This window comes from Canis lupus, chromosome 37 (assembly GCF_011100685.1).
Source record: "Canis lupus familiaris isolate Mischka breed German Shepherd chromosome 37, alternate assembly UU_Cfam_GSD_1.0, whole genome shotgun sequence".
NCBI classification, from domain to species: domain Eukaryota; kingdom Metazoa; phylum Chordata; class Mammalia; order Carnivora; family Canidae; genus Canis; species Canis lupus.
Genome location: NC_049258.1, coordinates 2,959,775 through 2,987,130, shown reverse-complemented (window position 1 = coordinate 2,987,130; position 27,356 = coordinate 2,959,775). Strand labels below are relative to the sequence as shown.

General features: G+C 34.4%; 1 long non-coding RNA gene across 1 annotated transcript; it reads left to right on the top strand.

Moving 5' to 3' along the window:
• Window positions 1–529: 529 nt before the first annotated feature.
• On the top strand, window positions 530–27,356 carry LOC119867893. Its single transcript, XR_005384942.1, has 3 exons — window positions 530–739; window positions 26,084–26,183; window positions 27,244–27,356. It is a non-coding gene; the product is annotated as an uncharacterized LOC119867893 (long non-coding RNA).

Below are 27,356 nucleotides of genomic sequence, written 5' to 3'. Positions count from 1 at the left end.
GATACGACCACACCTCCTCATCTACCCTACGCAGAACTGAAGTGGGGGCTCACATGCTATCATGCTCTCCATGAGATGTTCACACACACACACACACACACATACACACACACACACACACAGTGTCAAGGGGACTGGCTCCCACCACGTGGTTATATGTAGAACATGTTCCCTGTCTCCTCCTGAGACACTATCATTTCCTTACTGCTATAACCAATTTTATGATTCTATAGAGCCCTTATTACCATTTGAAAATGTACTAATTATGTTTCTGAATTTTTTTATTGGCTCTCTTCCCACATGCATTGTAGGTCCCATCGAGGCAGAGTTTGTTTAACAAATACCGTATCCTTAGCACCCAAACAGTACCTGACACACAGTAGATCCTTAATATGTATTTGCTGAATGAATTGATATGTTAACTCATCTCAGTTTAATAATTTAAATAGTTCCTTCAAGTAACTCTACCTCTTATGGTAAATACTCCAGAGCTCTTATTTCCTCTTCTTGCTACTCTTGATTACAAATTCTGCAAACGCCCCCCTTCAATCTCTGTCTTCCTCTTTCCCATAATCCCCTGGCACTGTCAGAGTAGGCTTGAAGCTTTTTCCTTTTCTATGCAATATTCTTTTTCATTATGATTTCAGAGTTATGATTAAATCATGCTAGTGTATGGTGGCATAAGAGAGGAAAACCAACTTCTGGGTAAAGAAATGAAAACTGAAAGTATGAAAACAAGGTAAGTAGGGACTGCCCACAATATCCTTTTATGCTCTGAATATTAGAAACCACATATAGTGGTTGAGTTGGCTTTCATTCTCAGACAATTACAAAATACTAAGAACAAATAAATAAGTTCTGTAGACTATAGTATACTCAGGTAGTTCATCATTAAATCATTCATTGTTTCATGTGAACTTCACTGGCCTTCTTCAATCAGAATTAGGAGTCGTGCTGTAGTGGATAACATTGAGGGCACAAGGGTATCATTAGGATGAGTTTTACTTCTATTTTATCACTCATCCAATCATGAAATCTCTACTCACTATCTTTAAACTGTTTACAAATGTCAGTCTCATTGTCTAGGGAATGGCTTGTTATGAAATATTCACTGTAACTGTCACATTTAACTGCCAATGACAGTAAAATGAAAGTCTGTCTTAATTACTGTCTTGTCTCATTTCTCATTTGCCATGCTCTTTCTAGGGAGGTAAATTACACAGGGTCTCCAACTTCAAAAGAATATGTGAAACATAAAGTGATTATTGAGAATTCAGAGAAATACCTAAATATTTTCAAATTAGTAACATGGGCCAAGTTTTAAAAAGTGGATTTAAAGAGATCACTCTGGTAAGCACTGATTATTAATGTGATACAAATAAAATAAAAGGATGTCTACTGATATTTAAAAAAACAATTTGAAGATAAAGCATAAAGGAAATTCAAACTCCTGAGGAAAATTATTTATCAAATAATTTCTTTAAATAAAAGGAATTTAAAGTAGGTCAAAATTTATTTCTGGATGCCTACAAATACTAAACTCTCTTCATGAAAACAATATGAAACACAAATATTATTAAACTATATAAAATGGCTCCATATAATCAAAGAATAGACATATGGAAGAGAGATAAATAACATCATCCACCTCAAATCATTTCTTTAACAATTATGTCACCAACAATATGAGATAGTTACATGGTCTACCCTCTAGGGGAAGCTCAAGATTAATTTCTTTTGTTCAAATTCATATTTTACAGGATTCCCAAACTGTGGCTCAACATCAGGTGCATAAGTGGATTTCCATGCTAGAAGAAGTAGCTTGTAGTGACCAAGTTAAGGGAATTAGAAATAGAACAGCTCAATTATCTTGGCTCACTTGGAACATTCTCCCTCGTGGTCCACACTGTTCTTTCTTTTCACACAGATCTACTATAAGATGGGCCTTGGAGCTCTCTCTTATGTAGAACTCTCACAATTTTGCATAGGCTAATAGGATTAGCAATTAATTTAAATGAAATAAGAAATATAGTGTCCATTCTTCCTTAATAAAATTTTGCCCCTTGCCTTGGTGGGGTAAGAATATATTATGACCTTTTAGCCTTAATATTAAGCTCAATTATGATGAAAATGAGTGCCAGTGAATGGGAAATAGCAAATTTTCAGAAGCAAGACATACAATTCTAGCCAAAAGAGAGAGAGAAAAAAAAAAAAAACTTCTATTTTAAAAAATAAGTTTGTTAAGTTTCTACAGAAATAGGAAACTACTGAGAAATTATTGTGTAGATGGCAAGGAGTTTATCTTTCATGGGGTCTCAAGTAAAGGTTAATGTTATATTAGAAAGCACATGAGCTTCATTTTGAACATGTGCAAACTGAACTTACAGTAAGGTCTTCTAGTGAGATGACGTAGTTCTCTCACTGGACTGAAGATAGGGACCTGTAGTTTACAGTTGAGTTGAGGCAACAGAAAACTAATAGGTGAAATAAGTCAAGATAAAGTCATAACAGAAATTAGGTTAGAGAGCCTGGCATCTAGTGTATAGTTAGGGTCTAAGAGAAGGATGAATATTATACGGTAGTGAAGTCTTAGGAAAACGCATGTATTGACCAGAATCCTTTGTAGGATAATAGTCTCCTTGCATTTAGACTTCATGGTGCACATAAGCAATTTTTGGTAATGAAAGCTAGTGATTAAACATATTATAAAAGGAGTTATGGATGTGAGAATGAAAAAAAGCAAAATTTACTATTTTTGTTACCCATTATAAAAGATTTGTTTGTACCCTAACAGGGAATAGTCAATCTTGTGACTTGGTTATATAAATGAAATATAGCTTTAATTTGTTTCTTTAATATTGATTTGTAGAGAATATATTTCTCCTTGCCCTTTATATTTTTTTAAAAAAATAGGATTTGGGATATAAAAACCAATAATGTTGTTACTTGTTATAACAATTGTATGAGAAAATTAATTCAAGATTAATAGTGGTATTCAAAGGAGGATGAGGTTGTATAAAAATAATTGTTTATCGATTTATTTTGATTTAACTACATAAAATAGCCATCTTAAATCTTTAGTTCAAATGAATACATTACCTTTTGTTTTTCCCCACAGCGTGTGGAATTTTTAATATATGTTAAGTTTAAAACGAAAGAAACTAAAAAGATAGAGAAAGATATACTCTCCTGTTTTAAGATATTTTATAAGTTCACTGATTTTCAGTGCCATTTGTCATGTTATTTTCTAATGGCATAAAAATATAAGTTTTGATTGGTTCAAAATTCCTGCTGTACTTAAAGAATACTGACTCATCTATGAGTCAACTCTCAAACGTATATGTTTACCTTAACTGTCATAAATTTTTGCTTTTAGCATTGTATCCTCTGCCAGTGATAATTCTGCCTTAGTGAAATATTGCAAATATCACATGTCACATTTTCTGCCTTCCCAGTATCCACCCAGTCTCACAATGAGGACATAACATTTTATTTATTTTTCATGCATAAGGTGCATAGATCAATAACTTGGAAGTTCATCAAAAGGTACTTGGAAAAACTTACCCTGAAAAGTTCAGTGGAGGATGTATATATACTAATTCTCAGTCTTAAAAGGCTTATGAATGACTCAATACTTTTTCTCACTAACTTTGCCTTTTATTAAGAAAATTATCAATTTTACTAACAAACCTATCTCTAATTTTATATCTGAGACTCTCAATATTATCTCAATGAAAGCACCAAACCCACAAATAACTCATATTTGAATAATGACAACACGTGTGGGAGTATATTATATGCCAGGCACAATTCTATGCATTGTACATACATATCTAACCACAATGGTGGTCAGGAGCTTCCTTGTTGACCATTTATTGCATCTAGCTGAAGATTATAGTACAATATCTCTTTTTTTGTTAAAGCCACTTTTCCCATCCACAATCTATTTATCAAATTACATCCCTATTTGATAACTAAGAATTGGGAAATGATCCAACTCCTTATGGATATGTTACTAACTGAAAATAGATCTCAGGAGATAATTTTGGTGTTTAGTTTTAAACATCCTGATGTATACTGTGTTTTGCTTCATTCTGTACAATTTGGAGAATGCTATAAGACACAATCGGCTGGGCCTAGACACATGGATAATAGGCAAAGGATTGTTTCATTAGTACTTGATAGTTAAAACATGGATATACCACACTCATCACCACCTCTTTCTACTGATATCAATTAAAATGTGTCCACAATGTAATGAATGAATAAAGAAGATGCAGTACACATTATATATAATATAAACATATTATATATATTAACATATAAAATATGTATTATATATATTTATTATATATTATATATTTATATATATATATAATGGAATATTGCTCGGCCATCAAAAAGAATGAAATCTTGCCATTTGCAATGATGTGGATGGAGCCAGAGTGTATAAATGAAATAAGTCAAAGAAAGACAAATATCAAGTGATTTCATTCATAATGTGGAATTTAATAAACAAAACAGGTCAACATATGGGAAGGGAAGGAAAAATAAAATAAGATTAGAACACAGAGGGAGGTAAACCCAAAAAGATTCTTAAATTTAGAAAACAAACAAACTAAGGGTTGCTGGGTGGGGATATGGGCTAAATGGGTGATGGGCACTATGGAGGGCACTTGTGGGGATGAGCACTGGGTGTTATATGTCAGTGATGAATCACTAAATTCTACTCCTGAAATCAATACTGCATTATATGTTAACTAACTTGAATTTAAATAAAATCTTGGGAGAAAAAATGTAAAAAAATTAAAAAATAAAATAAAATATGTTTACAATAGAAAATTTTTCATGAGTTCTCCCTCAATTAGAAATGAAATAAAGATCTGATATACTGAAATGTAATAAACATAGATAAAATCCTACAGTAACTTTAGAATCTGGAGATGCAGTTTTTAACCTTCATGCTTTTGCTGGCAGTGAGAACTGGATCAATTATAGAAAATACCCAGGAAACAGATCCCATAGGACTAAAGATAATTGTGGGTCTAATATGTAAAATTGTTATTATGTTAGGACTCTCTTAACAAGGTTATATAATACAGTTTTTGCGAATCCATGTGTAAGCATATGCTTATACATTTCAAAATTGTTTTCACATTTTTAAACATCCACATTAGTGCTATGGAAGCCACAGGAAAATGTCTATTATTTTCACAATGATGGCATATTGCTTACTCAAAACAAGATAAAAGAACACATTGCACTTAATTAAGAATTATGATTCTAGCTTCATTTGGTGGCAAACATCTACAGTGTGAAATAACTATATATTTACCATTCTAATAGTCTATTCAATAAAGTATATTTACAAGTCCAAAATAACTGAGTTTTTTTAAGTTTTATCAATGGCAGATAAAATCAATGTGTTCACGATTCAAAAATCCATACTTAAGTAGCTTTAAGACAGGTGGGTAATTGAAAAGTAGCACATATACTTGACTATTCATTTAAGACTAACTAAGTCCATTTGAAGCATTCTAAGGTTGAGTGACCTTCAATGACTTGTATGTATAGATTATCAAATATCATAGTAGAAGTAACAGACCATGCACAGTGTCTGATTCTTTTCCAGCTAAATAGTGCAGATAATTATAATTATTTCTGAGTCTAGGCTCAAAAGAGCATTTCATCACTTTTCTGGTTTATTGAGGACTCTTTTAAAATAATAAGTAATATATCATCCTTGTCAGTAGGTTATAAAGAAATTAAATGAAGCAAATTTTGGGAGATTTTTAGCAGCAAGTTATCTAGAGATCTTGCCTTTCATTTTTGTCATTCAGTCTCCTAATGTAGATTTCATATTTCAGAATTACAGATCACTCATTCAACTTGTTTTATACCATACTATAATGATATATTCCACTGGATTTTTCTCCGTTCAATGTATTAAGCCATTACTGTTTTGTACAAAGTGTTAATGAGAACATTATAGAAGATAAAACACAAGTGTTTCTTTTCTTTCTTTCTGTCAAGGAAATCAATACTTTTTACTCTGGTACCCTGTTATAAAAAGCAAAAGCTAGCAGTGAAGAAAAAAGCTTCATTTGAGAAATTAATAAGTAGAGTCTAATATTAAAAATATAGAGAAAAGATAGAGATTTTTCAAGTAGCCCAACTTCAACTTCTGAAAGCACATTTATTTGCTTTTGTGAAATAATATTTTTATTCTTATAAAAATCCATGATATGAAATAAAAATTCAGAAATTTAAATCCACATGTTAAATACAAAACCCTTTCATCTACTAAAATTTAAATCAGATAAATATAAAGAGAAAGCAGTGAGAGCTCAATTATCACTAGTGGTAGTATAATTGGTATACTGGAAAGCAAATGGCCAATTTATATCAAGGACTTTAAATATATTCATAACTCTTTTACATAATAGTCTGCTTTGGAGCATCTTGATTGATGAAATAATTTAAGATATGGAAATGATAAAACAATGAGAACATCTAAATGTTCAGTACAATACTGAGGGAAATTTTAGACTAAACTGTGATCAATAAATGCAATTGAACATTTTAAAAGACATTGCTTAAAAGAGCTGTAAGGGTTGGAAAATACCTTGACTATAATATTAATTTAAAAGATAAGCACTATAAGAAGGGTATATACAACAATATCAACCTTGTCAAATAAATGGAAAAGCTAAAGAAGATACTAAAATATTAATAGTGGTTGCCTTTGAATGGTGGTTAAGGATTGTGGGTTTTATTTAAAATTTTCTGTTATTTCCAAATATTTCATCCTGATTACATATGACTTTTATATTAAAACGTAACAACTACATCAAAGCACAGGCAAGTGACAAGAGATAAAATAGATAAACTGGGCATCATCAAAATTCACACCTTCTGTGCTTAAAAAGGCACAATTAAAAAAATGAAAAGACAATCTACCAAGTGGGGGTACATTTTTCCAAATCATATATTAAATAAGGGGCTTGCATCTATAGTATATGAAGAAAGATTACAACTCGGGGAAGTCAAACAACCTAATTATCTGAATAGATAAGACTCCAAAGAAGATACATGATTAAGACCAGAAAAAAATAGCCACCAGCATTAGCCAGCAGGAAAAATGTAATAAAAAAAGATAATGAAATACTTCAAAAAATAAAAAATAAAAAAAAATAAAATAAATTTAAAAAAAATAAAAAAATAAAAAAAGATAATGAAATACTTCACACTCACTAGGACAGCTGTAATCAAATAGAGAGATATAAAGTGTTGGTAAGGATGTAAAGAAATTAGAACTTTCATAAATTGTTGCTGGTAATGTAAAATGGTACAGCTGCCTTGGAAGATCATTAGGTAGTCCTTAAGCATATGAACATAAGTATCATAGATTCCACTCCTGAGTATATTCTCAAGAGAATAAAAATGCACAAAAAATACTTGTACACAAATGTTTATAAAAGAACTATTCACAATAATCAGAAGGTAGAAACAATGGAAAACCCAGCAAATGATAGCTAGATCATCAAAATGCAGTATAACCATACGATGCAATATTATTTGCCAATAAAAACGAATAAAATATTGACACATACTACAACATGAATGAAACTTGAAAATATTGTGCTAAGTGAAAGAAACGAAGGAACACATATTGAATTATTCCATTTATACATGAAATGCCTAGAATAGGAAAATCTGTAGAGACAGAAAACAGAGTAGTGGTAGCCTACAGCTAGGGGGAATAGGAAAATTGGAGGGTGATGGCTAAGGGGTGTAATTCCTTTTTGGGATAAGAAAAATGTTCTAGAATTGACGTAATGGAAACACAATTCTGTGAATATGTTAAAATTCACCTAATTGGACACTTTAAATGAATATTGTAGGGAGGTGTGCATCTCAATAAAACTCATAACAAAAACTGTAAAATATTATAAGAAAGAAATACCCACAGGCTTAATAGGACAAACCAAAATATCCTAATGATATCCTAATGTTATAATTAAATTTAAAACTTATAGATCCTGATGGATTTTTTATGTTTGAGACCCAGAAATAAGGACCTGAAAGGATAGGGTAGACACAGATTGGTCTGCACCAGACACACAATAAGGGGAGTTATAGTCATGAGCATAGGTCATATCACGAGGCTGCCACTAGTTACTAACTTCAATCTTTTAATTTTATGAATTTATCTTATAATACTGATTATCTGATGCAATATATTGTCAAATGCATCTATTTTCCACTTTATATGAAAAAAATATCAATTCCTCTGTCATTCTGGCATAAGGCATACACTCAAGAAACTGTCAAAGAGTGGAAGGCAGGTGATATGAATAATTTTTCAAAAAACTGATCACGAGTTGAAATTCAAGATAATGCCACCTTAGAAGGACTAACATGAGCGTTCCAAATCGTCTAGATAGAGAGCCAAGGAATTATCTGGGCACAGTTGTAATACAGTGGCCCCTCTCGCTTATTAAATGCTTACTGGAGAACACACATTTTGCTAAGCTCTTAACATATATTTCTCACTTCATATTTAACCAGCCAATGGCTCAGAAATTCAGAGTGAAACTTAGACACTTACTGAGGTTTCACAGTTTGCAATAATAAAGCTTTCTTTCATCCCAAGTCTGTCTCATAGAAAAATTCCTTGTCAAATATTAAGTTTTCACAGGGAAAAAAGATAGGGCTTGACAGAGGAGAGAAAAGTAAATAACAATTGTATTAAATATAGTGAAAGCTGTACCTATTGGGTCAGAAAGTACCAAGAGCTAACTTTTCACTGATCAGCTCACTAAAGACCCAGTCGATCTAAAGGTAAGCCCATGGCCTAGAGTGGTAATGACTGAAGTCCCTCTCATGGGATATTTCTATTTCTCATATAATCCAGAGAAAATTTACCCAGAATTCACTTTAGCTGGTGTCAATCCAAATCTTATTGAGGTGAAATTCATGTTGTTGTCGTTGTTTTTGTAAGAAAAAAATCATTTAGCTCAATTAAACTAATTATTTCATAGTCCCTATTCCCAGTTTTATCTGATTTGATGATTGTAAATAAAGATAAGATACATGATATGTTTTACAATAATTGATGCATACTTCAAATGCCAACTTTTTTGAGTACTGTCTTCTCTTTATCTTTGAGAAATGGAGATTTGAGATTATTATTTCACCTTTTACATTTCTGTGTGCTAGTAGAAGTATCACCGAAAAAAAAAATGTATTGAGGGCACATCAATATTGCTAGGTCTTCATGACCTTTAGAGAAGTTGGTTTTGCCCATAAACAAATTTGAAAAATGAGATAATTACACCAACTTGAAGGCTCACGATGTAAATTAATCTACATAGTGATTAGTCAGATTTCTTTAGTAAGAAAAGAACAATGAAATAAGCATACATTTTACAGACTGATAACATTTTCAAAACCTTATTTTGGTAGTGCTAACATAGAGCAAAGATAAAATTTAAAAATTCAACTCACTCAACTAAATCTGTATTTTATCAAATAACTTTTTTTAGAATAAAATAATAGTTGTTACCCATATTCTCTGAGCATTAAGTAGCCCTCTCCACATTGAGATGAATGTAAGAGAAAGTAAGACAGAGGTGTCCGGAGACAAGTATATGTTTTTCAGACTGTCAGACCATCTGGATTTTTGCAACAATAAGTCCCTTTTTGCTTATTCTCTTACATTTGCCTCTAATTTTCTTTGAAATGTGAATCAAAAATCATTGACCACAAAGCACTTCCTTATTCTCCATGTACTTTGATTTTTTTCTCATCTTAAAATAAAGAGTTTCTAGTAATGAATCTGGATGCTTCTTTTTAATAAATTAAGTTATTATGAATCAAGAATGGCACTTGATTCCTTCTACTATATATATCTAAATATATAAACTTATTCAACATTTGAACTTAGTCAATTATGCTAAAATTAATAGAAACATAATTTTTCAAGATTGCATTCCCTCTAACTTATAATATATAAATAAGTGTCACTAATATTGTGGCATGAACTTTAGTTTGCTATATTGACCCAGTTAGAAGATCAGAATAGATATGCTTCAGATTTTACTGTTTCTTAAGTGAGATCTCAAAACTTCTTTTTATTCATGCTGTCTTCAAGGTAGTAGACATAGGCCATATCACATAATTACATTTATGTCTGTTTTCCTTCACTCGATTAACATAAATTTAGTTTCCCCTAAGTTGAATATATTATATTAGGTTTTGTGTCCTAAATGCCTTTTTTTCCTCAAAAAATGCCTGTTTTTAAAAAGAAGACGATTCAATTTGTATAGCTCTATTCCTCAACAAAAAAGAAATAGTTAAGACACTCAACAATAGAATTACCTTTACTTTTTAATGCCATCCAATGAAAGCAGAACCTTGTTCCTCTGAGTCCTCCTCAAAATTTTCACTTGAAAATGTTAATTTCACATTGTTGGACAAAGTCCATTGCATTAGTTACCTATTGCTGTCATAGCAACTTACCACAAACTTAGTAGTTTAAAACAAGACAGATTTATCACTATATTCTAATCCTCTTGTACTTTTCTGCTGTTGAGTTATCACAGTCCTCCCATGAAAGTACTGTTTCAGAGAGGTATTACTGATCTGTAGGTGTATGCATTTTATATCAGTGATTTGAGTCATTTATTGGGTGAAATTTTTTTTGAGATTTTATTTTATTTATTTTTTAATAAAATAATTTTTATTGGTGGTCAATTTACCAACATACAGAATAACACCCAGTGCTCATCCCGTCAAGTGTCCCCCTCAGTGCCCATCACCCACTCACCCCCACCCTCCGCCCTCCTCCCCTTCCACCACCCCTAGTTCGTTTCCCAGAAATAGGAGTCTTTATGTTCTGTCTCCCTTTCTGATATTTCCCACACATTTCTTCTCCCTTCCCTTATATTCCCTTTCACTATTATTTATATTCCCCAAATGAATGGGACCATATAATGTTAGTCCTTCTCCGATTGACTTATTTCACTCAGCATAATACCCTCCAGTTCTATCCACGTTGAAGCAAATGGTGGGTATTTGTCGTTTCTAATGGCTGAGTAATATTCCATTGTATACATAAACCACATCTTCTTTATCCATTCATCCTTCGATGGACACCGAGGCTCCTTCCACAGTTTGACTATTGTGGACATTGCTGCTAGAAACATCGGGGTGCAGGTGTTCTGGCATTTCACTGTATCTGTATCTTTGGGGTAAATCCCCAGCAGTGCAATTGCTGGGTCGTAGGGCAGGTCTATTTTTAACTGTTTGAGGAACCTCCACACAGTTTTCCAGAGTGGCTGCACCAGTTCAGATTCCCACCAACAGTGTAAGAGGGTTCCCTTTTCTCCGCATCCTCTCCAACATTTGTGGTTTCCTGCCTTGTTAATTTTCCCCATTCTCACTGGTGTGAGGTGGTATCTCATCATGGTTTTGATTTGTATTTCCCTGATGGCAAGTGATGCGGAGCATTTTCTCATGTGTGTGTTGGCCATGTCTATGTCTTCCTCTGTGAGATTTCTCTTCATGTCTTTTGCCCATTTCATGATTGGATTGTTTGTTTCTTTGGTGTTGAGTTTAAGAAGTTCTCTATAGATCTTGGAAACTAGCCCTTTATCTGATACGTCATTTGCAAATATCTTCTCCCATTCTGTAGGTTGTCTTTTAGTTTTGTTGACTGTATCCTTTGCTGTGCAAAAGCTTCTTATCTTGATGAAGTTCCAATAGATCATTTTTGCTTTTGTTTCTTTTGCCTTCGTGGATGTATCTTGCAAGAAGTTTCTGTGGCCAAATTCAAAAAGGGTGTTACCTGTGTTCTCCTCTAGGATTTTGATGGAATCTTGTCTCACATTTAGATCTTTCATCCATTTTGAGTTTATCTTTGTGTCTGGTGCAAGAGAATGGTCTAGTTTCATTCTTCTGCATGTGGATGTCCAATTTTCCCAGCACCATTTATTGAAGAGACTGTCTTTCTTCCAATGGATAGTCTTTCCTCCTTTATCGAATATTAGTTGGCCATAAAGTTCAGGGTCCACTTCTGGATTCTCTATTCTGTTCCACTGATCTATGTGTCTGTTTTTGTGCCAGGACCACACTGTCTTGATGACCACAGCTTTGTAGTACAACCTGAAATCTGGCATTGTGATGCCCCCAGATAGGGTTTTCTTTTTTAAAATTCCCCTGGCTCTTCGGGGTCTTTTCTGATTCCACACAAATCTTAAAATATTTTTTTCTAACTCTCTGAAGAAAGTCCATGGTATTTTGATAGGGATTGCATTAAATGTGTAAATTGCCCTGAGTAACATTGACATTTTCAAAATGTTAATTCTGCCAATCTATGAGCATGGAATATTTTTCCATCTCTTTGTGTCTTCCTCAATTTCTTTCAGAAGTGTTCTATAGTTTTGAGGGTATAGATCCTTTACCTCTTTGGTGAGGTTTATTCCTAGGTATCTTATGCTTTTGGGTGCAATTGTAAATGGGATTGACTCCTTAATTTCTCCTTCTTCAGTCTCATTGTTAGTGTATAGAAATGCCACTGATTTCTGGGCATTGATTTTGTATCCTGCCATGCTACCAAATGCTGTATGAGTTCTAGCAATCTTGGGGTGGAGGCTTTTGGGTTTTCTATGTAGAGTATCATGTCATCGGCGAAGAGGGAGAGTTTGACTTCTTCTTTGCCAATTTGAATGCCTTTAGTCTTTTTGTTGTCTGATTGCTAAGGCTAGGACTTCCAGTATTATGTTGAACAGCAGTGGTGAGAGTGGACATCCCTGTCTTGTTCCTGATCTTAGGGGAAAGGCTCCCAGTGCTTCCCCATTGAGAATGATATTTGCTGTGGGCTTTTCGTAGATGGCTTTTAAGATATTGAGGAATGTTCCCTCTATCCCTACACTCTGAAGAGTTTTCATCAGTAATGGATGCTGTATGTTGTCAAATGCTTTCTCTGCATCTAATGAGAGGATCATATGGTTCTTGGTTTTTCTCTTGCTGATATGATGAATCACATTGATTGTTTTATGAGTGTTGAACCAGCCTTGTGTCCCGGGGATAAATCCTACTTGGTCATGGTGAATAATTTTCTTAATGTGCTGTTGGATCCTATTGGCCAGTATCTTGTTGAGAATTTTTGCATCCATGTTCATCAGGGATATTGGTCTGTAATTCTCCTTTTTGGTGGGGTCTTTGTCTGGTTTTGGAATTAAGGTGAGGCTGGCCTCATAGCACGAATTTGGAAGTACTCCATCTCTTTCTATCTTTCCAAACAGCTTTAGTAGAATAGGTATGGTTTCTTCTTTAAACGTTTGATAGAATTCCCCTGGGAAGCCATCTGGCCCTGGACTCTTGTGTCTTGGGAGGTTTTTGATGACTGCTTCAATTTCCTCCCTGGTTATTGGCCTGTTCAGGTTTTCTATTTCTTCCTGTTCCAGTTTTGGTAGTTTGTGGCTTTCCAGGAATGCGTCCATTTCTTCCAGATTACCTAATTTATTGGCGTAGAGCTGTTCATAATATGTTTTTAAAATCGTTTGTATTTCCTTGGTGTTGGTAGTGATCTCTCCTTCCTCATTCATAATTTTATTAATTTGAGTCTTCTCTCTCTTCTTTTAAATAAGGTTGGCTAATGGTTTATCTATCTTATTAATTATTTCAAAAGAACCAACTCCTGGTTCTGTTGATCTGTTCTACAGTTCTTCTGGTCTCGATTTCGTTGAGTTCTGCTCAAATTTTAATTAACTCTCTTCTTCTGCTGGGCATGGGGTCAATCTGCTGTTTTTTCTCTAGCTCCTTTATGTGTAAGGTTAGCTTTTGTATTTGAGTTCTTTCCAGTTTTTGAATGGATGCTTGTATTGTGATGTATTTCCCCCTCAGGACTGCTTTTGCTGCATCCCAAAGATTTTGAACGGTTGTATCTTCATTCTCATTAGTTTCCATGAATCTTTTTAATTCTTCCTTAATTTCCTGGTTGACCCTTTCATCTTTTAGCAGGATGGTCCTTAATCTCCACGTGTTTGAGGTCCTTCCAAACTCCTTGTTGTGATTTAGTTCTAATTTCAAGGCATTATGGTCTGAGAATATGCAGGGGATGATCCCAATCTTTTGGTATCGGTTCAGACCCAATTTGTGACCCACTATGTGGTCTATTCTGGAGAAAGTTCCATGTGCACTTGAGAAGAATGTGTATTCAGTTGAGTTTGGATGTAAAGTTCTGTAGATATCTGTGAAATCCATCTGTTTCATTTAAAGCTCTCGTTTCTTTGGAGATGTTGTGCTTAGAAGACCTATTGAGTGTAGAAGGAGCTAGATTGAAGTCACCAAGTATAAGTGTATTATTATCTAAGTATTTCTTCACTTTGGTTATTAATTGGTTTTAATATTCGGGGCATATATATTGAGGATTGTTAAGTCCTCTTGTTGGATAGATGAGATAGTGTCCCTCTTCATCTCTCACTATAGTCTTCCGGGTAAATTTTAGTTTATCTGATATAAGGATGGCTACCCCTGCTTTCTTTTGAGGACCATTCGAATGGTAAATGGTTCTCCAACCTTTTATTTTCAGGCCGTAGGTGTCCATCTATCTAAAATGAGTCTCTTGTAGACAGCAAATAGATGGGTCCTGCTTTTTTATCCAGTCTGAAATCCTGCGCCTTTTGATGGGGTCATTAAGCCCGTTCACGTTCAGAGTTACTATTGACAGATAGTATGACAGATATGAGTTTCGTGTCATCATGATATCTATTCAGTCCTTGTTTTTGTGGATTGTTGCACTGAACTTCTTTTTAAAGGGGAATTTTAAGAGTCCCCCTTAAAATTTCTTGCAGAGCTGGTTTGGAGGTCACATATTCTTTCAGTTTCTGCCTGTCTTGGGAGCTCTTTATCTCTCCTTCCATTTTGAATGAGAGCCTTGCTGGATAAAGTATTCTTGGTTGCATGTTCTTCTCATTTAGGACCCTGAATATATCCCGCCAGCCCTTTCTGGCCTGCCAGGTCTCTGTGGAGAGGTCTGCTGTTACCCTAATACTCCTCCCCATAAAAGTCAGGGATTTCTTGTGTCTTGCTGCTTTACGGATCTTCTCTTTATCTTTGGAATTTGCAAGCTTCACTATTAAATGTCGAGGTGTCGAACGGTTTTTCTTGATTTTAGGGGGGGATCTCTCTATTTCCTGGATCTGAATGCCTGTTTCCCTTCCCAGATTAGGAAAGTTTTCAGCTATGATTTGTTCAAATACATATTCTGGCCCTCTGTCCCTTTCGGTGCCCTCGGGAACCCCAATTACACGTAGGTTCTTCTTCCTCAGGCTGTCGTTTATTTCCTTTAATCTAACCTCATGGTCTTTTCACTGTCTCTTTTTTCCTCAGTTTCCCTCTTTTCCATCAACTTGTCTTCTATGTCGCTCACTCGTTCTTCCACCTCGTTAACCCTCGTCGTTAGGACTTCTAGTTTGGATTGCATCTCATTCAATTGATTTTTAATTTCTGCCTGATTGGATCTAAATTCTGCAGTCATGAAGTCTCTTGAGTCCTTTATGCTTTTTTCTAGAGCCCCCAGTAGCTGTATAATAGTGCTTCTGAATTGGCTTTCTGACATTGAATTGTAATCCAGATTTTGTAACTCTGTGGGAGAGAGGACTGTTTCTGATTCTTTCTTTTGAGGTGAGGTTTTCTTTCTAGTCATTTTGCTCAGTGCAGAATGGCCAAAAACAAGTTGTATTGGGAAAAGGAGAAAAAGAGAAAGAAGGAAAGAAAAGAGAAAAAGAAAAAAGAAAAAAGGAAGAAAAAAGAAAAAAGAAGAAAAAGAGAAAGAGAAAGAAAAAGAATGAAAGGGAAAAACGGGTGGGGGAAGCAAACAGAAATCAAAAAGAAAAAAAAAAAAAAAAAAACCAGGGTGGAATATCTTCTGATAATGTGTACTTTAAGTCCCTTGGCTTCCCCTGGAACTTGTCCGTCTAGCTGGTCTTCTGTGGGAGGGGCCTGTTGTGCTGATTCTCAGGTGAGAGCACGTGGGGGAGCTGCTCTGCCCCCGCCTGGTGCAGGGCTCAGTGGGGGGTGTTTACCCCGCGAGGGCCCAGGAGGAACAGCCCCAGTGGCGGCGGCAGCTCTGCAGCCCTGGAGTCAGCCCCCACAGTCACCACGGAGCTCTCGGTCTGCAGGGCCTGGAGGCTCCTGGCGGGGCCGCTGATCTGCTCAGCTCGGGGCAGGAGCGTCCTTGCTGTCCTGGGCCCTCCCGGCCTCTGCCTGTCCCGGGGGGAGGCGGGATCCTGGGCTGTGTCCCAGCGCCCTGTGCTCCGGTCTGCGCTGTTGGATTTGCGCTCCGGCCCGGCAGCCCCCTCCGTGGAGCCGCCCCCGAGCCCCCGGAGCTGCTCCCGCCCCGCAGCCCCCTCGGTGGAGCCGCCCCCGAGCCCGCCGAGCTGCTCCGGGCCCCGCCGTGCGCGCTGCAGCCCTTAGGGAGCTCGGCGCACTCTCCCGGGGCGCAGGTGCCTGTTACTGTCCCAGGGAGCCCGAGGGCATCCCCGCCCTCCTGGGTCCTGCTCCAACTCCCCGCGAGCCCCTTTCCCCCGGGAAGGTCGGTGCAGCTCCTGCTTCTCCGGGACGGGGCTCTCCTGTCCTGGGGACACTCGCCCGGGCCTCAGCCCGGCTACTCGTGGGCCCCTCCCCCTTGGAGGCCTTTTGTTTCTTTCCTTCTTTTTCCCCCGTCTTCCTACCTGATAGAAGCGCGAACTCTTCTCACTGTAGCCTTCCAGCTGGTCTCTCTTTAAATCTCAGGCCGAATTCGTAGATTTTCAGGGTGATTTGAAGGTTGTCTAGGTAATGTGGTGGGGACAGGTGACTTAGGGACCCTACTCTTCCGCCCTCTTGCCCCTCCTCCTATTGTGTGAAATTTTTAACAAAGTAGTAGGTGAGTGAGATATTAGCTTTGCAGAATATTTGAGAAAATCTGTGAGAAAGAAGAGAGCAGCTTTTCCTGGTCAGAAGCTAACAAATAGCTATGACTATTTTTGCTTCAAGTTGACCTGGCATTCCCAACTTAAACCAGGATGTTCTCCTGTGGAACATAACTTCATAAAACACCATCAGACAAGATTATTATCTAACTGTGGCAGAGCAAGACAAAAATAAGACCACTTTATATCCAAATCTGAACACAAACATAAGCAATACATTATACAAACCACAGGAATGTTCGAACAACTCGGTTAAAGTAAAAGACTGTTGCTTTAGAAATTGCCACTTTAGACTTGCTCAATTCTTATAACTTTCTAAATAATTAAGATATTCAATAATAGAATTACCTTTACTTCTTAATGCCATCCAATGAAAGCAAAACCCTTCTCTTTTGAATCCTGTTCAAAATCTGTTAACACAATTCCGATTTCTATAACATTCTTCTGCTGAGACACCTCATGTGGCACCTTCCCTTGTTGCAAGGAATCAAGAATCCAATACAATTCTAGTTGTTTTCCTGGTGGTTGTGGTTACCAAATACCAATTTCTGCTATTTACTGTCATCTATATATGCATAATTTGACATGTTACAGGACTACAAGGCAGTGAAAATGAGTAATAAACTTATGGAGTTTCTTTTGATAAAATTTATAGATGGATTTACTCCATTATTTTCAGTTTATTTGGGGATAGATATGTAGATGATAGGTAGATAGATGGATGATAGATGGTAAATGACCGAGAGAGGTGGATAAACAGATGATAGATAGAGAATAGATAGAAACATTACTTGTGTTAGAAAATATCCTACCACCAAAATTACTTTGTTAGAAAGTTTGACTATTTTAATTGACAATATTCAGCTTTGGACATCCCTATAACTAGCTTTGTAATATCTACCACAATAATTTTTGTCATTTTTTATACTAGCCGTATTTTTTAATTTTTTTTTATTTTTTTATTCATGAGAGACAGAGAGAGAGAGAGAGAGAGGCAGAGACACAGGCAGAGGGAGAAGCAGGCTCCCTGCGGGAAGCCTGATGCAAGACTTGATCCTAGGGCTCCGGGGTCATGACCTGGCATGGTCATGACTTAGGCATACATATTTGTTGGCTTTTGATAATGTAATGAATGTACTTGCCTAGAAATTTATTCTAGTTTCACACTGAACTAATCAAAATGACTGATTTGTTTTGATTAATGGCTGGCATTCAAAATTTTCTTTTACATCAATGAAAGACATCTTGAGTTTTATGAAGGTACTGTGGAGAAAGTCGATTTATTTTACCTGTAGATTCCCCAAGGATTAAGCCTCCCATCACCCACCTGTTTTTCTAGTAATCACTAAAGTTTATAAGTCAGGAACTAGAAATGTCATTTGATCCTTTTACACAAGGATTTTTTTAAAGGATTTCATTTTTGCATGATCCAGAATAACAAATATAATAGTTTTCTGTGTTAATAATAAAAGTAAACAATGTTAGTGTACCTTATCCATTAGGAAGGGAAAACACTAATAATGAGCGATGAGTGAGGAACCATATAGAAATGTATAAGATAATTAGTGGAAAAAGGACATATTTGGGGCATATTTGAGCTATTTCCCTTCACTTCCATGAAGAATTATGAGTTTTTAGAGGGAAGACACACATTTTTCTAATCTTCAAATAGTATGGTGAATTTATTTCAGATCAAGGATTCATGACACAGATTGAACTGCAAAATACAATGAAAAGTGGAAAAAATGTTCTATTCATGTTAAAATGCGACTGTCATTAAGTAACTATCCTCTTTGTAGGCTCTTTTGTAAAATTAACCATTCATTGGATTCATGTTAATTGTTAGTCATAACATCGGCACATTTATGTCTATTTTTCCATTACTGCCCTTCTGTCTATAGATGACAAGCTCTATAATTGATGAGTTAAGGATTGATACAGTGAGAGGGAGAAGATAATATATATTTCAAACAACAGACATTGTGACTGAATTTGGGAATGGCAACTGGGGATGATCTTCCCAGTACTACACCCGATCTGTTACTAATCATGTGACTTTTTACAATTCATCGAAGATCTGTGGATCTAGAATCTTCACGTATAAAATGGTAATAAAAATAAGATGAGTGTTCAATGTTGAACACAATGAGTATATATAATAAAATATTGAATAACATTATATGATATAGAAACATACTTAGGAAACATATTTTAAAATATTTTTCAATCTTGTACTTTTTCTATTAAAATCTTTACATATTTTGAATACTTTCTCATACATTGTAACAATAAATTTATGTTGATGTATTTTTCAATGCATCCATGAGTTGTTTTTTTACAATAAAAAATCCACATAGGAGAAGTTTTCAAGGAACTGTGCTTAATACATTCTCTTCATTAACAAATATATCTTACTGGAAGATGAAATGTCAGTTGTTCTTACATTAGCAGAGAATTAAATATGTTTATATATTTATCATTATTAATTTAATAATTCAAATTTGGCATTTATTCCTCTTGGAGAAAAGAAAAGGGCCGAGTAGACTAGAATTTATATAGGATATAAAATAGTTTTATCAATGTGAAATGCAAGATTAATCACTCTTAGAGCCCTGAGAATTGAGCAAAGTTAAAATCTGAGCAAAGAACATGTATCATTTCCTAATGCTCTTTGGAGAGAGAATAATCTAGTCCTATTGAACTTTCATTTGATTGGGCATTTATCTGTTGTTGTTGTTGTTTTTTTTTGGGTTTTTTTTTTTTGATCGGGCATTTAAAAAGGAATATATGAAATACTACATGGAAAAAATATTTGTACTTTGGACTTGGCTTTTTCATAACAGCTTAAGAAAAGAATAGATCCTTTATTCCTGAGGAGTAAATGGGCAGAGTAATTGAAGTTATAAGAAATAGACAAAGGTTATTTAGAACCAAGTCCTTGGAAAGATATATTCTCACATCAACCAGAACTTTGAAAAAAATGAACAAAAATTTAAAAAATAAAAAGTTTAAGTGAATTCTTCCAGTATCCAAGAGTGAAACAAAGAGATTCTCTTTGGTGAAATAAATATTATGCAGACAATTCCAAAATTATTGATTGACATATATTTGCAGATACATTGAGAGAATAGATACATGATTGTGGAAAATGCAGAGCTTCTTTCTAGTAAGTCCAGCTGAATGAATACTCACTATAGATCTATTTAAAAATACAAATTGGACTTTTTCATTGTACTATTTTGTCTACATTTTTAGGATAGTTTACACACAATATTACATTAGCTTCAGGTGTACAATTTACTGATTTGACAAGTTTATACATGATACTATATTCAGCATAAGTATAGCTACTATCTGTCCCATTAAATCACTATAATAATATCATTAACTGTATTCCTATGACTCTGATTCCATAACGGGAGGCCTGCATCTCCCCTGCCCTTTCACCCTATGCCCTGCCTCTGGCAACCAGCAGTTTGTAATGTGTATTTACAGTTCTGATTCTCTCTTCTAGGATTTTTATGGTTTTAGGTCTCACATTAAGGTCTTTAATCAATTTTAAGTTTATTTTTGTGCATGGTGTTAAAAAGTGCTCCAGTTTCATTCTTTTTCATGTAGCTGTCCAGTTTTCCCAGGACCGTTTATTGAAAAGACTGTCTTTCCTCCCATTGTTTTTCTTGTCTCCTTTGTCATAGATAAATTGACCATATAAATGTGGTTTTATTTCTGAAGTCTCTATTATGTTCCATTGATCTATGTGTCTATTTTTGTACCAGTACTCTATTGATTACTACAGATTTGTCATTAATGATTCCCTCCCTTCTATTTTTCCTTGTTTTCTCTCTGTAACTCATACTAGTTGGACATTGATAGAGAACTAATTACTACACCTTTTGTTTCCTATTTTCCATATTCTTCTTTGTAAGAGATTTTTCTCAATTTTTTTCCTAAACTTTTTTGAGCTTTTAATTTATATCATTTTAATTTTAATTTTGAAGAGCTTACTTTATTATGTTCCAGATACTCTTTTTCAATAGCAACCTATTCTTGTTCAGGGATGCAGTAAATTATTTTATCTCTCAAAGATATTACAGATTTCTATACTTACATAATTATTGTTTCTTCCAGGTGCCTTTCTGGTTGATTCCACAGATAGATGATGACACTTTCGTGTGTGCTCATATTTAAAAAAAAGAAAGACATTGAAAAGTGGGTTGAAAGTTCTTTGTCCATGAGTAAGACTTACCAACTATGGAGTTTAGCACAGGGTGATCTGGCTGAGCTTTGTCACCGAAAACACACCAATTTAAATATATTTCGGTATCATCTTGAGCTATTCAGATTTCCTAAAAAAGATGCTTCCACTCTCCTGCCTAAAGGGTCTAAGTCTGGTTGATCGTATCCTGTAAGCTCAAAGAGGAAGAAGACAGGAATATCAACACTTAGAAAGTAAATTCTTATTAAATTCAATGGCACTGAACTTTTCCTAAATTAAAGGTTTTATCTTTTATTTTTTTCTACAGTTATTTCCCCCCTTTTCCCATATGGAAATGAAGAGCCTTTTGCATTAAACTATAGAATTTACACTTAAAAATTCAATAAGCAATATCTCCTACATGAAAGTGTTACATTTTAGCTCAGAGAAATTTTTAATATATAAACAAACAATACAGTCTCTATTTTTTTTTAAATAAGCAAATCATATTAATAGTGAATGTAGGATGATTTCCATTAAGGTGAAAAGACAAAGAGGTCCACTGTCACTATTACTGATCAATATTATGGTGAGGTCTTAGCTCTCACAATAAAGCATTGAAAAATAGTTGCCTGCCAAAAAATTGTTGCTTAATTATTAAAACAAAGAAAAAGGGAGGTAAAAAGGCAAATGAAATTAATTTTTATTTAAATATTGACAGGGTATAACCAATCTTACCTTGTGCTGAAAAATTATCAAGAAACATGAGAGAAAAGAATTTGAATTCAATGGAAAAAATCTAGGTGGGAAATAAATTTTTATTATATATAAATAGATATTTAAAGAATAGGGACACCAATGGTTGAGTGTCTGCTTTTGGCTCAGGGTGGGATCCTGGGGTCCCGGGATCGAGTGCCACATATGGCTACCTGCAGGGAGCCTGCTTTTGCCTCTACTTATGTCTCTGCATCTGTGTGTCTCTCATGAATAAATAAATAAAAACTAAATAAAATAAAATATTAAATAAGTAGAATTCAATGGAGTTAAAAAGTTTTCTGAGAATATTTGAGTTAAGAGTTGAGATGCATAGCAGTTGGTTATATAACAGGTGTAATGGAGGGCATGCCAACTAAGAATATGAGCGAAAGCAAAACTTCAAATGTAAAAGTGAGCACAATGTTGTTGGGGGGGAAGGAAGGTGAACTTCTGTACGAAATAGTATAGAGTATTGCTACCAAATATAATGAATTTGCATATATTAGGTATAATAAAATTAATGAGCAGAATAGATTAGGCTTCATGTTATTTTTCCTTCAGCATAAAAGTGATGTTTTAATCAATATTGATTCATTAGTGATGTGAAGAAGAGGTCAGGGAAAAAATTGATAGTTAGAAATTGGTATTAAAATCAAGGTAAGGAAATTTCTGTTTAAAAATGGCATCTCTAATTTTGTATGGAGTCTCTGGGAATCCATCATCTCAACACTGTTACATATTTGGAATTCACTGTTTTAAAACTGAACCATTCACTTTGGAACATTTTGTTCATCTACTTTTATTTACCTCCTCATTCTCATCTATGCCCTATTGTTCATTATTTCCGTTTTATCTTCATTTCTGTTAGATTTGATGCCCTCTTAAAACTACAAACTAGGCTCTTCTTGATATCCTAGTTCTCCTCCCTAGTAAAATCTTTCCTCTACTACTGTGACTAGATTAAAGAACCTGTTATTTTATTACTATCCTTTCAAGACAAGCTCATCTGATTAAGCCTCTCCTGGAAGTATGGTAATGTCCAAATTGAAGGATCTGGGAGGAAAAGAGACATCAATTCCTTGGTGCCAAGTTAATACAGAAATCATCTCAAAAAGAACCCATCTATCGAATACTCAAATATAAATTATGAAACAATCACTACAATTCTTAATGTTTGTAAGGAGCTATAGAATGAAAGACAATCTTAAAAAATAATTATGTCATAAAAAAAGAAAACATTTAATTTACTCAGGAAAAAATATACAAAACGAGGATATATAATTATATTGCAGAAGATAACATCCTAAAATAAATTGACTTTAGTGAAAAAAAAAAGTGAAGGTTTAATGCTTTTTAAAAAGCTCCTAAGGCTCTAAATCATAAATCTGGAATACAGATGCCAGATTCCAGATGGTTTATGTAAATGACTGCATAGAATGTGAATGGTGCCTGGAGTCTAGGTTTCTGAGCTTTCGGGATAAGTGTAGTTTTACAGCATTCTTCATCACCTAAGTGTTTAGTTTTTAAAAGAGTAGCTGTTATTTCTCTCTTAGAAACAATGCTTTAAAATAAAGGCATATGTTTCCATTAGACAGATATATGTTCCCATGACATACAATATATAAAAGTAATAGGCCCATCTTATTTTATTGTATGGATTTGTAGAATCGTATGTTCTTCCCATTAAAGTGTAATGATAGGAATAATAGTTGCATTTTTATGCATTTGCCATGTGACAAGCGCTCTTATAAATTTTAAAAAATAAATTAGATTAAACTAATTTAATCCTCATGACAACCTTAAGGAAGTAGGTACCACTATTACTCTTTTCCAGAGGAAGAAACTGAGGTACAAAGAGATTAATAAACTTTGAAATCACACAATGAATATATATTAAAATAGAAATAAACACCTGTGCAATCTGAGTTTAAAGTTTGCATTCTTCCCCACCATGCTAGTATTGTGAGTACAGTACTGTCACCCCTCACACCTAGCACCAAGCCTAGCCCAAGCTAAGCACTCAGTAAATGTGTATTGAATAAATGCAATAAACTAAAGACATACAGTGTTTAATCTTTTTGAATCTTTGCCATCGTTATCATCATTACAGATATTCATGAATTTAAAAGAATCAAACAAATATAATGAAATGTTAAACGAAATGCTAAATATATTCTCTAAATCTCTTTATGCTTCTCTCAGACATAACAACTTTGAACTTATTTTTTACAAAGTTGGTTACTTTTATAAATCTAAATATTTCACTTAAGTGTTCCCTTTGCTTTATCACCTTAAAGCATTCGTGTGTGTGTGTGTGTGTGTGTGTGTGTATTTGTATGTGAGGGAGGGTTGTGTGGTATTTCATGAAGTGGGGATGAAAGTATTGGTAAAGGTCTTGAATATATGTATGTATATGCATTTCTTTATTTACTGTCACACCTGGTTGATAAAATATTAATACCATGTTCAAAAGCACTTGCCATAAGGAACTATGAGTGCATTGCTTTATGACCTCCAACATTCAGTGTTGCTCATGACAGGTTGTTTCAAATGCAATTCTTATTCCTCTTTATGTTAGTTTCTCTGGGAGATTTTAAGATATTCTTTATATCATAATATAATATCTCAAAAATTTCATTAGTCTCTATTTTCTTTCCTTCTCATTGTTTCTTATTCCACTCTGAAATTACCTTATTAAGATGCTGAAACCCCAAAATTTATGGTATATTTTGAAACATATTACATCTTTAGTCTTTACTCAGAATTCCTTTGACTTTATCTTCTAGGCTTCCATATTGACAATATTTTTATCATATTATATAGTTATATTTGGCAAATAATTTTTAACTGCCAAAGGTAATTTTGTTGAATTTTTCTTTTTGCTTTGCATCACTTTCTTAGATATTTAGCTTAAAATATCTTCTGAAATAATAATAGTAGTAGAGTTTTATTTTAAAATTCTTCTCTACTGAATCATTCATAATTATTTTGTGGAGATTTCACCTTGTCCTCTTTTGTACTAGTGATTCTTATCACTCATATATCATATATATATATATATATATATTTTTTTTTTTTTTTTTAAAATGATGGACTAACTTTACTACTATAGGGAGTCATCTTTTTCTCTGTGGTTCTCTGGGTTTGTTTTCTAAACACTTTCTCTCAAGTGAACGATTAATGTTATTTTTTACTATGGTAGAGTAATCAGGAGGCCAGTGGGCAGTCTGGGAACCATTGTAATGTCCAAAGTAAAGAAATATTTAATTTGGAAATGAATCTGCTTAGTATTTTTCCATATTAAACAAAGACGCATTTTCCCCCTTTTTTCCTGCTCTCTTTCTATTGTGAGGATAGAGGATAACCTCAAAGTGTGTTCAAATCATATAATGAATCTCATGTTAAAAAAATTATCTGGGTAGATCACTTATTTTAGAGAAAGAAGAATAAGTGCCTTACATTAGAGAGAGGAAGCTGTTGCTAACAGAACTAAATAGAATGAGGAAGAAGGGTATCTTAGTCTATTTGGGCTGCTATAAAAATATCACAAAGTGGGTAGCTTATAAACTACAGACATTTACCCCTCACATTTCTGGGAACTGGAAGCCCAAGATCAGGGTGCCAGCATTGTCAGGTGAGTATATTCCAAATCACAGACTGTTGGCTTTTGTGTTTGCACGTGGTGGAAAAGGTTAGGGATCTCTCTGAGGTCTCTTTTATAGAGGAATAATCCCATTCATTATGGCTTCATCCTCACAGTCTAATCACTCCCAAAGATCCCACCTCTGAATAGCATCATACTGGAGGTTAGGATTTCAGTGGTATGAAGAGGGCGAGGGGAGAAACAGACATTCAGACCACAGGATAGGGTATTAAATGTCCAGCAGTTTCCCGTGCAGTATTAATGACCCTGATAACCTTCTAAAAATTCATTTCTATGCTTTATATTTATTGGCTCTAAACTGGTCTTTTCAGAGCTGTCTAGGGAAGAACCAATTTGTTCTACAGCTGGTAATTTTTGCTATGGAAGTCTCAGTCAATTTAATTTTATTTACTTTCTATTGCAAAGAAAATCTTCCAAATATCTGGCATCTGTTCTTGTTTTCCAAGAATCTTTGCTCTAATTTAAATATAACTTAAATTATTTCAGCAGAAACTGAGAGGTGGAGTGGGAATGGAGGACAGGGAAGAAGCTTTCTCAAACTTTCATCTTGAACCAGATTCAACAGCATTATCTCATTTAAATCAAGGTAAAAGTATGTATACAGTCTCAATATGTGTCAACAGTGGAATTGTCTCCCTTTACAAGACTTATATGTATTGTTCAGAATAGGACAATTAGACTCAGAAATGTTGAATGAGATCTGAGGCATCACACCTAGGAGCTGTGCAATATATACACAACTTGGATTACAAACTGTCACATGGTTTTTAATCCATTGTGTGACATAGGACGATGACTGACAGCTTTATTATATACACATATATTGTATATATACATATATAGAGCTACAATCATTTCCTAAAATTAAAGAGACAAAGTAATGCAAAGATAAAGTAATGGCTTCAAGCCATGCAATTCACTTATATAAACTTTAGAGGTCATTTGTACTAAGTCTATGATCTACGCATTCACAAGAAGAACATTTAATATAGTTTTACAAATTAAAGGAAATAAAATAATGGATGTTAACAGCAAGCAATTTGCAGTATATAACAATTAAATCCAAATACACAGAGAGGAATCAATTCCCAAACAGATTTTTATGCCTGAAGTCTCAAAGAAAAAGAAAAAGAAAAAAAATAATAATTAAGATCCTAGGAATATCACCTTTTGGCTGATGATAAATTCTCAGCCTACACACAGAAACAAGCCCTATCAACAACATTGGTATTTAAAATATCATTCCTGGGGGTGGTTAGAAGGAAGGTTGTCAAATATTACTAAAAGTACTCATGAAAAATAAATAGCTTTGAAATTGTGGCGCATATCCAGACTTGTTAAGAAGTAGATATTCAAAAAAAGAAAAAAAAGAAGTTAGATATTCAGTTGAAAACGATATTCAAAATTAAAGAATAAACATATTCTTTACACATATCATCTGAAAGAATATTGATTCCTTTATCCTAAAAAAAGTATTCTCATTTTTCCAGACTTTCCTAACAACCTCCATATTTTACAATCTCAATAGTCAAAGTTAGCACAATATTTCATTTATTGCAATAAATCATGCTGATGGATTGAATGGAGTACTCACAAGTATTGTAACATCAGATTCGTTAAACCTGCCTCTCTTTATTTATTCCTAGATACCACTAATAAAGCAACTGAGGAAAAATAAACTCAATGGAAAAAGAAGAAAAATATGAACTTCACTATCTGTTTCTTTAATTTCTAGGGTTCTCAATATGCAATTCTTAAG